Here is a 12,061-nt window from a genome sequence, read left to right as displayed (position 1 = left end):
GATTGAAAGGTGTGACAAAGGGGGGACCTTAGACATCATATAAATTTGTAAGAAAAAAAATGTTTTTAATTCCCTATAAAGTATTTAAAAAGAATTCATGTATGTATGTAATGTTATAAATAATTTTGGTTGGATGAAAAGAAAATAATGCTTTAAATAATTTGTCAAAAACGATGTGTGAAGTTTGCATGGCTGGCGCCGACCATGTCTGATGAGGTTATAATTCACCCACGCATTTCATGGCTCCATGCATTTATTATTTTCATCAATTCCATATTTATAAACTTTCGCATTTATGGAGTCAAACAAAATGGCTTCTTTCCAAATTTTTATTCATTTCTTTGTTTTTCATTTTATTTAGGGTTTCCTTTTGAATTTGGTATTTTATAGAAATGATTTATTAGTCCTTAATTTAACCCATCATCGTCTCTTATTAATTCTATTGATTGATTGGGATTTTCAATTAGTTTAAAGGCCTTCTTTTTATGGATTATTATTATAAATGACTTAGCTTTGTTGATTTTTCTTTATATTACTAAAAAAAAAGGTTAGTTGTTTGAATGGATTATGAAAGCAACTGCACTAAAGAAAACATACACATTGAAAGGAACTTTCATTTATTTTATTAGTAATGAATTTCATTTTCACACCTACGGTGAAGTTATTATATTTATACAAAATAATTAGCTCAACTCTAAAATTTGATGGCGGTCGGATCTTGTATGCGTTTATTTTGTTGGCCTCTTTTGGACTTGATATTCATAAGAGATGTTTTGATCCAAACCACAATTTGATGCCTAAATTAATATAGGATGTGCGTGTAGTTCAACTATATAAACACAAAAGAAATAAGATCATGACTCTCTTTTGGAGATTTTTCGCTCCCTCTTAGAATCGTAAAAAAAAAATACTATTTATATAGATCATTCCTTTTAACACTTGTCTTTAGTTACATGTAATATTGGGCGGTCTTAAGATGGTTGCTTGACTATGATCAAGGGTTTTATCCTCTAATTACGTATGTTTACTGTTGTCGATGGTGTCAAGTAGATTGTAGGCTCGAAGTTGTGGTCGTTGCCAACATTAAGATTGTCTAGCCGGTTCGAAGAGTTGGGATCTACTCTCGATTATTTGATTAGCCTTTAACTAAAGCTCTACTTTTTCTTTTTAAGACGTGTGTTTCTCCATGTCGCTTCTTAGTTTTCTTGAACTCTAGGTTTTACTAAAACAACCCTTGAATGTATATTTCTTTAAAAAAAAGTTATGAAATATGACATTGAATAACTACTGTCTTAATAATTAACCTAATGTGTGTAAGTAAACAAATAGAAATCCTTAAAAAACTTTTCAATACTTCAATTATCTTTAAATACGTTTTGAAATAAAACACCAAAATCAACTCGAATCAATTGAATTTATATAATCCATCACATTATTATTTATATTTGAATTGAGTTCATCATCAATATATATAACATCATTTTAAGTTGGCCAACTATCATTCAGATTTGACAATAATATTTTAAAAACCACATTATATACTCCAACTCAGCATATGAAAACTCCAATAATGAAAAAGACATATTTTATTATATGAATCAAAACCTCATCCTTGGGAATATAATTAAGAGGGAAAAAAGGTAATCAGGTACATATAATTCTATAGTTCTCTTTTGTTAATCAACTCATCAAAAGTATATTTTTTATAATAATGTAATTACAAATAAATTGAATAACAAAATTAAAGTAAAGTAAACAGCAAACGATTTAAAAGTGAAGTAAACGATTTATTGAGAATTAATTTTGAGGTAGAGTATAGAGTTGAATAAAGTATAGTATTGTATACGTGGAAAATCCACAGCCATTTTCTTATTTTATTTTTATAAAATTAATTCGACAAAGTTATTGACTTTAGAGTATTAAAATTAAGAAATGAAGAAAGGTCACAGTTGTCGGTCCTCAGCTTTCACATTATATATAATTATTCAAAATTCAAAGTCAGTGATGAGTATCAAAAATTACATCTCTAATAATAAATAGCATTATACTATGTGTATTATTATCATTCAAAAGAAAGCTAAGTCCACCCTTGAATTAATTCTTTATTAAAGAAGACTCAATTTGGACATACTAATTTACAAAATTAAAGCAAATTAATTCAGAATTTTGAGCTTTGAATTTTATTTTGAATCAAAACTTTGGTGGTTTTATAAGTGGTTATACTAAAGTTTTATTTTTTAAATCGAAGATAAATCGAAATGGTTTCCCAAGATTTAATGTCTACAAATATTTACAAATTTTTTAATCAATTATATGATAGATATAAGTTTTTTTTTTAATCAATTAAATTTATGCAATATAGTGGATGTTATGCTATGAATATATATGGTTTAGGTTCATCTTTACGTTTTGATTTAGTAATGTCTTTTTCCTACATATATCAAATAACTAAAAGAAAAGTCACAAAGCAAAGAAAAAACTTTATGAATGAGGAAACAATTACTTCACTCCAATTATACACATCTTTAAAAAGAAAAGGGAAAAAGGAAGCAAAAATTTGAATTTGGTCAAAGAAATGGAGAAGTAGAGAGAAAATTTCTTTAAACACTTTTTAGAAAGTTGAATGTAAAATATATGGACCCACTCTTGATAGAGACTCCCAATTAAATACAACTATTAAGACTTGTTTACATGTAATTACCTATAATAAATATAATTTTATTCTCCCTTAAGTTGTTTTTCTATGACTTGAAAATCTGTCCAATGAAAGAAAAAAAAACAATATAAAACTTCCATGCCACGTGAAAATTTGAACAATGATTGGTTCATTTTTTTTCTTTATTATTGTAAAATGGGCCGAACAAAATTTCGGATTGTATTGAGAAACAGGCCCAACAACAAAGGCCCAAGTCTGGTTTTTATTTAGGTAGAAAGCCCAACTGATAACGACATGAATGCGAGACGATTCTCATCATATGATGGGGGCTGTAATTTGAAAAAATAAAGGTAAACTTTTTGGTAATTTGGGAATGATATGATTACATTGTCCAAAGCAACTAAAGTGGTGTCTCATCCGTCAAAATATTCAATCATGCCCACGTTTAGAGGAGGGCCGCCGAACGGACAAGGACCCGACCACTCCAATTCGACCTCACCCCTCGACCCCGATCTCACCCTGCCTCCACCTCAATTTTATCTTGCCATTGCCTCTATAAGGAGAATGGAACTTTATTTCTCATCACCCACCCCACCACTGCCAAAACATTAGATTAAGACATCCTAACTTTTAACAAAAGTGATTTTTCTCTCACACTGTTGGGAAGATTTTGTTGGATATTGGGTCAGACTTTTGGTCCTTTTCTCTCTCTCTCTCTCTCTCTCTCTCTCTCTCTCTCTCTTTGTGCCAATTTTATCTGAAATTAGTTGTGTGTTATGTTGGTGGTTTTTCAAGGATGTTATTTTCTAGAGTAAAAATAAATATTGCAATGGAAAATTGAAGACAAATTCATTTCAATTACATTCAAAGAAAAATACAGTATTTAAAGTCTTAAAAATAACTACCCACTAACATCATGACCCTAAACTTTCTCCACTAACATCATGACCCTAAACTTTCTCCACTAATCAACATGACCCTAGACTTTCTCCATGATTACAAATCATGAATGACTAATTCCTAAGAAATAGGAACAAACTTGGACTAAATTAACTTAACAAAGATGAACACACATGAGCATGTTTCAATCCTAAAGCACTTTCTTAACACTCCTCCTTGCTTTAGGAGTTGCAAACACCAAGTTTTGACCTTAGAAACTCGAACTTGCAAGTAGGCAACGGTTTAGTTAATATGTCTGCAACTTGATCTTCTGTTTTGCAGTAGACAAGAATCACCTCTCCACTTTTCTGCACTTCCCTTAAAAAAAATAACTTGATGTTAAAATGTTTAGTCTTCTTATAAAACACAGGATTATGAGAAATAGCAATAGCCGCTTTGTTATCAACAAGAATCTCCGTGCTTTTCTTCTGCTCCAGATCAAGGTCAAGTAAAATTTTCCTCAGCCATAAAGCTTGATTGGCAGTAGCTGTTGCAGCAATAAATTCTGCTTCAGCAGTGGACTGGGCTACAATCTCTTGCTTTTTCGAGCTCCAAGAGAAAACACCAGAGCTAAGAGTAAAACAGTAACCTAAAGTGCTTCTCATATCATCAATGGAACCTCCCCAATCACTATCAGAAAAACCAATCAGTTTGAACTCCTTGCCCCTAGTGAACTTAACACCAAAATCACTTGTGCCTTTGACATATCGTATCACTCTTTTTGCTGCCTTAAGATGTAATTCACTTGCACAATGCATGAAACGAGACAAAATACTCACAGCATTCAAAATATCAGGTCTTGTTGCTGTGAGATACATCAAGCAACCAATTAAACTCCTAAAATATCCTTCATCAACTTTGTCAGCACCATCTTCTTTGCACAACTTCTCTTTTTGATTCATTGGAGTGCTTACAGCCTTACACTCATCCATCTTAAACTTCTTTAGTATTTCCTTTGCATATTTTTTCTGGCAAATGAAAACTTCACCTTGCCCTTGCTTGATCTCTATGCCAAGGAAGTAGGACATGAGCCCGAGATCTGTCATTTCAAACATCTTCATCATCTCCCATTTGAAATTTTGAATATGATCTGCATTGTTTCCTGTAACCAGTAGGTCATCAACATACAGTGAAACAATAAGAATGTTAGTACCATTGTGCTTAACATATAAGGTTGATTCTGATAGACTTTTCAAAAATCCCAAGCTCAGTAAATGTTCATCAATTTTGCTATACCAAGCTCTTGGAGCTTGTTTTAAACCATAAAGAGCCTTCTTGAGAAGATAGACTTTATTTCTTTCACCTTGCTTCTCACATCCTTCGGGCTGCTCAACATAAATTTCTTCTTGTAAGACACCATTCAAAAAAGCTGATTTGACATCCAACTGATACAATTTCCACCCCTTTTGTGCAGCTATTGCAAATAGTAACCTGATTGTGTCCATTCTAGCAACAGGAGCAAAAGTATCAGAGTAATCAACACCAAAGATTTGAGCATACCCTTTAACCACAAGCCTGGCTTTGTGCTTGTTAATCGAGCCATCAGCATTAAGCTTGGTTCTAAACACCCATTTAACTCCAATTACCTTCCTATCTTGAGGTCTGTCAACAAGGATCCAAGTTTTGTTCTTCTCTATCATTGACAACTCCTCCTCCATTGCAGCTATCCACCTTTGATCTTTCTTTGCTTCTGCATAGTTTGCAGGTTCACACACAGCAACATTGCACCTTTCATAAATATCAGAAAGCAACCTTGTTCCTCTCACGGAAGCATCATCTACTATTTCATTCTGCCTGTCATCTTCCTCTTCAATGCTTGAATCAAAAAACTTGAATTTCATCTTTTCCAAGGTCTGACCTTTCTTCTCTGCATCATCAAAGTTCCACTCTTCATCTTCCTCGAAGTGAACATCCCTGCTCACGACAATCTTTCCAGTTTGTGGTTGGAAAATTTTATAGGCTTTGCTGATAGAACTATAGCCTATAAAGACACCCGGTGAAGCTCTCCTATCAAGTTTGTCACGCTTGCTCTGTGGAACATGAGTGAAACACAAACAACCAAATACTTTGAGAAATTTCAATGATGGTTTGTACCCATACCATGCCTCAAATGGTGTCTTTTCCTTCAATGCTTTTGTGGGAAGCCTATTTTGAAGAAATACAGCTGTATTTGCTGCCTCTGCCCAAAACTTCTTTGGCAAACTCTTTTCATGCAGCATGCATCTTGTCATCTCCATGATGTATCTATTTCTCCTCTCACTAACTCCATTTTGTTGAGGAGTGTAAGGAGCTGTAAGTTGATGTTTTATGCCTGAATCTTCACAAAACTTGTCAAATTCTGCCGAAACATACTCCTTCCCATTGTCAGACCTTACCATTTGAATTTTGCAACCACTTTCATTTTCAACTCTTGCCTTGAACTTCCAAAAGACATGAGCAACCTCTGATTTAAACTTCAAGAAAAAAATCCAGCACATTCTGGTGAAGTCATCAATAAAAGCAATATAATAGAGACTACCTTTTAAAGAAGGTGTTCTCTGAGGACCTGCAACATCTGTGTGAATGAGCTGCAATTTTTTAGTGGCTCTCCAAGATGACTTGGGAAATGACTTCCTATTTTGCTTTCCAAAATGACACGCTTTGCAGCTTGAGATTTCTTCACTAAGCTTGGGAAAATCAAGTGCCAACTCCGTTAGTTGTAGCAGCCCTTGATGATGATAGTGACCGACTCTTTTGTGCCAAAGCTGTGTTTCATCTTCTTTGAGAGCAAAAACAGATTGCTTCTCCTCTAAAGGATTAAGTGAAAAACTTTTTCCTTTCATTTTTACTTTGAAAATATCTTGATTTGCTGCATCCTTAATCAAGCAATATTCATTTTCAAAAGTAACTTTAAAACCTTTTTCAATAAGTTGACCCACACTCAACAAATTTTGGTTAATGTCAGGTACAAAAAGAACATCTTGTATATGCTTTGTACCTTTACAACTGGCAATCGCAATAGTCCCCTTTCCTTTGACTGAGATGTAGTCTCCATTGCCAATTCTGACTTTGGTGATATTTGTTGGCTTCAGATCTTTAAACAACTCCTTGTCATGAGTCATATGGTTGGTACATCCACTGTCAATCAGCCAGCTTTCATTTGACTCACCACCCACGAAGCATGTTGCCACAAACAATTGATCCTCCTCCTCCTCCTCCTGATAAGCAATTTTGGCCTCTACACCTTGTTGTTGATTATTGTTCCTGCAAATTACAGCTTCATGCCCCATTTGGTTACATTTGGTGCACTTGGCGTTTGGTCTCCTCCAGCATTTAAAAGGAGGATGACCCTGTTTATTGCAATGTGAACAGGGAGGATAGGATCCCTTCTTGACTCCTGCTTTGTTGTAAGTTGAAGATTCTCTAGTAGAAATTTGATTCTTCTTGAAAAACTTCTTCTTCTTATTGTTCCTAACGTTCTCATGATGCTTCGCTGGCAAGGCTCCTTCAACAGCACCTTCTTGCCTCATGGCTCTTCTTTGTTCCTGCGCTTGCAAAGCATTGAGTATCTCTGCAAGAGTGATTTGAGTCAAATCTTTGGTATTTTCTAAGGCAGAAATAGATGCCTCAAATTTTTCAGGCACTGATACAAGAATTTTTTCTACAATTCTTGAGTCCTTGAACACAGAACCAAGTAATCTGATTTGGTTTGCAATGTCCAATAACCTAACAGAATACTCTTTAATTGATTCTGTTTCCTTCATCTTCTGCAACTCGAATTCTCGAATCAAGTTTAGCACACGCATTCCTTTGATTCTTTCATCTCCCTCATATTCTGACTTGAGATAATTCCATATCTCATATGCTGATCTCAGAGTCATAATTCTAGTGAAGATAGTAGATGAGACTGCAGCAAACAGACATGCCTTTGCCTTGGATTTCTTTGTCTTCTTCTCCTTTTGCGCTTTGATTTGTGCCATGGTAGGATTGTCTGGAAGAGCAGGAATTTCATAATCCTCTTCCACTGCTTCCCAAATGTCCAAAGCTTCCATATAAGCTTCCATACGAACTGCCCAAACTTGGTAGTTGTCTCCATCAAATATCAATGGAGAAATTGAAGTGAAACTAGAACTTGTTATGGCGTCCATGACACAACAACTCACACTCACAGATCCCTTAAGAAGAGAGCTCTGATACCAATTGTTATTTTCTAGAGTAAAAATAAATATTGCAATGGAAAATTGAAGACAAATTCATTTCAATTACATTCAAAGAAAAATACAGTATTTAAAGTCTTAAAAATAACTACCCACTAACATCATGACCCTAAACTTTCTCCACTAACATCATGACCCTAAACTTTCTCCACTAATCAACATGACCCTAGACTTTCTCCATGATTACAAATCATGAATGACTAATTCCTAAGAAATAGGAACAAACTTGGACTAAATTAACTTAACAAAGATGAACACACATGAGCATGTTTCAATCCTAAAGCACTTTCTTAACAAAGGATGTTTTTTCTCCTCACACTCCGCATCCATTCTCACTGTCGGCCACACCCTTCCTTTATCCATAACCAAATTCACATAAACACCTCATTCCTTCTCTAGTTTCAAAATCTAAACCCAATTTCAATTAAAAAAGAATATATGCTAATTATTATCCTCAAGTTTTAATCTTTTTTTTCTTCTCATAATATGAAGCTATTGAGAAAGTGTGTTCCTTTTTTGTGTACGGACAAAGAAAAACAGGGTGGAGAAGATTGTGGAGATCTAGGATTGGACAGAGACAAAGGACATGGGATGACACGACAGCCTCCTTAATTTTTGTTTTTTTCTTTTTTTCTTTTTTTCTTTTAAGTTTTTTCCTTTTATTGAGGAGGAAGGAAAGCAATATTATTATCTATATATTCCTAGACAATTTCTATTTCCACGTGGAATTTCCGTATTCGTACAAACTAGCTAAGAATTGAACGACGCTTTTCTGTTTTCTTTTGGGGAAGTAATATCCACGTGGCTGTGATTGTCCAAAAATTCGAACGCGGGTGGTCTCGCCATCATGGTGGGCTCGGTTAAAAGGGTCTGGACCACAGCGCACCAGGAAGGGTGTTATCGTTTTAGCCTTAGCCATAAGGGTGAGATATTCGAGTAAAAATGGCTCGTACACGTGGCAAAAGGTTATTCGTAAAAACGATGGTTATTTTTATTGGAGGGATTCTAAAAACAATATTCTCGATTTTTGGCATATGTTTGGTTTCATTCCATGTTTGTTTGTTTTTAGAGTAAATGTAAGGTCCAATCAATGTAATAATGGAAAGCAGAAGGGTTATGATGGAAATGGGAATAATCACATTATATATATATATTATATGCTTTGTTGGACAAGAATCCTCTTCCATACCATTCATTCAACAATCTTTTTAATTTTTTTTTCCTTGGAAAAGTTTCTTTGTCTCAAACGAGCATTGGTCCCATCGCTTTTGCTGACGTCCATCTATTTCTTACCAAATTCTCATCTCCTTCTAAATTCCTCAATTTTAGGCTCCATTAAACTAATATTATGGTTTTGTCATTACAACCCTACATTCTTAAAAGATAAAATTCCATACCACATAGTTATTTTTAGTGCACAGAAGTGAAGTTATAAAGTTGGGGGAGTCATAAATTTTTTAATTTTCATAATGTTAAATCCTTAATAAAATTTAAAATTAATTAATATCTTTTTAGTTGTGAGGCTATAAACATCTTATCCAAACATCTAGTGAAGTTCTTCTAATTTCTTCAACATCAAAATTAATATTTTCTTTTCAAGAGTGTTTAGGAAAATGAATATAATTAATATAAGAAGTTGGTTAGTTGTAGAGTTTAGAAAAGTAAAGAGTTTTAAAAAAAAATATGAAATTAATGTAATTTTTTAATTTACTCTCATTAGTTATATTATAATTTTGTAACAAGAATACACTAAATTTTCTAAAATGGAAAAAAAAAAAAAAATACCTATCCATACATATTCATATACCACAAAAGAGATTTTTCCATTTTTTTCTCTTTACCATTTTACGACATATTTTCTTTTTTAGTAGCTAATATCATTACTCTCGCATAGGAGGGTATTTATTAAAATGAAATGATATATTTTTTTTCTGAATTGTATGATGATAAATTTTCAAATATATATTGATAAAAGATCTAAGTCGCCAATTTTTTACATCTTGCCCGTGGAGCTAAAATTAAATCTGGTTAGGAATTATAAAATGATTTAGTATTTTGGAACTTTATAATCATTAGATATATATACATACATACACACGTATATATTTATATAAGCAAAAAAAGAGAAGAAAAAAGAAATTAGGTCAAAAGACGTAGGGTTGAGTTTTGTCCTTTTGCATGGCCCATTACGTCGTCGCTTTAACTTTATGCAAATTTAATTTTCTAATATTAGTAGGACAGTGTTATAGATTTTTCTTTTTTTCTTATTTAAATTTGTGTGCATAAAGCAAAGTTCAGTTTTTTGTCTCTACAAGTGGGAATCATACACAGGACCATATACTCCCTTTTCCCCATCTTTTTTTTCCTTTCTTTAATCTCATTTTTAATTACCAAGGCATCAATATAGCCTCTCTTCCTAGATTAGGGTTTCCCTTTCATTATTACAATTAAATACCATAAATTTAACTTTTAATATATAGTTGAAACTCCAAATATATACACTTACTTGAGAGAGAGAAATGTGATTTCGTTTGAGATTATAACTCGTTATAAATAGTACATTACGATTTACATTCTTTGTCTCTCTCACATACTTCCTCATTTTCTTTAAACCTAATAGTTTAATGTAAACGGAGAAACAAAGGTCAAACTTATTCCATCCAATCAAACATTTAAATAACCATAATCCCTTCTTAATCATGGAAATCTTGACAAGACTTTGTAGTATAGATGATAATATATATATATATATATATATATATATATATATATATATATATATATATATATATATATATATATATTAAAGCTTAAACAAAATTAGTCAACAGTACTTTGTTGCTTTTACAAAGTCCCACTAATCATATATTAATCCAATATTGAATACGAAATAATTATGTTTGCATGCAAAGGAATTTGAATTAATAAACAAATGGAGTAATTTAGGTAAAGTAATTAAAGGCTTAATTAAGAGAGGTGATTAAGGATTAGGATAATGATAGTGCAATCCACAAACGCCCATTGCTGATTGCTTATGCTGCCCATTGCAGCAAAGCCACACGCTTGCACTTTCTTTTAATTTCTTTCTCTTTTTAAATATATATATTTTTTTCTTTTCTTTTCTGCACATATTCTTCCAATAATTCCCCATTTGGGCCATCGCATAATTTCCTTTTTATAAAAAAGATACCAATAAAATATTTGAGACAAAAAATAATGAATATTAATTATTAACCATTTTTCTTTTTATTCCTTGAGAGTTTGTTTTATCAATTGGAATTTGAGTCAATTACTTTGAATCAATTCATCCAGTTGTACTGCGTTATTAATATACCTCTTCGTGCAAAAACTCGCACTTATTCCACTTTAATATTGTATGTCTTCTGTGAACTCCACCGTCAAACTCACTTCTTCTAGTTTAATCTCGTTTTTCAAATTGTTATGTATGAATGTTTCTTGGTCGGTGTGGGTATCAAGTCTACCGAACTTTGATGACTAAACTCTATCCTTTTGAAGTCATTAAATGAGTCTATTTATAATGTGTCATTTTTTTCGAATTTATTGGTGTTTATGTGTATACTTGATGATATATATGACTACAATCTATCAAATTGATTTAAGTTGATCGGTTTAAAATTCTAAGCTTTAACTTTGTTCATTCGAGATGTACATATTTACACATCGCCTCCTACAGTTTTATTGAACTTGGACTCGTTGGTGGACTTTGAGTATTGTCTAAGGGTAGTCTTCGACCATAATAAATAGAAAAATGAGCATTACTAAATATAATGAGAGTATGGATTATTAATGTTTAATTATTTCCGTAACCTAAGTTTGATATTTAATTAATTAAGTTGACTTAACAATGAGACAATGGAGAAAGTACTATAGATTCTACCTTAATGTAGTGGGGGTATTTTTTATAAATTGTAATTACATTTTTAATGATGTATAGATGAAATAATTGTTTATATAGGGAAACATAGAGAGACAATTAAAAGAAGTGCTTTTGAAATAATTATTAAAAAAGAAGAAGAAGAAGAAGAAGAAGAAGAAAAACTACTTTAATTAATTAGATGTGCAGTGGACCATTTAAGCAAAAAGTTGAATATTTCTGTGTATGATTCATCTAATATGCCTTTTAGCTGCTTGATGTGATATAGCACTTTAATGTCTAAAATTCGACTTTGTATTTTTTATATATATATATATATATAATTGCCAATAACCAATTATAATAACCACATACCAAAAACCTTCTTTAATATGT

This window comes from Cucumis melo, chromosome 5 (genome assembly GCF_025177605.1).
Source record: "Cucumis melo cultivar AY chromosome 5, USDA_Cmelo_AY_1.0, whole genome shotgun sequence".
NCBI classification, from domain to species: Eukaryota; Viridiplantae; Streptophyta; class Magnoliopsida; order Cucurbitales; family Cucurbitaceae; genus Cucumis; species Cucumis melo.
Note: the sequence above shows the minus strand (reverse complement) of the source record.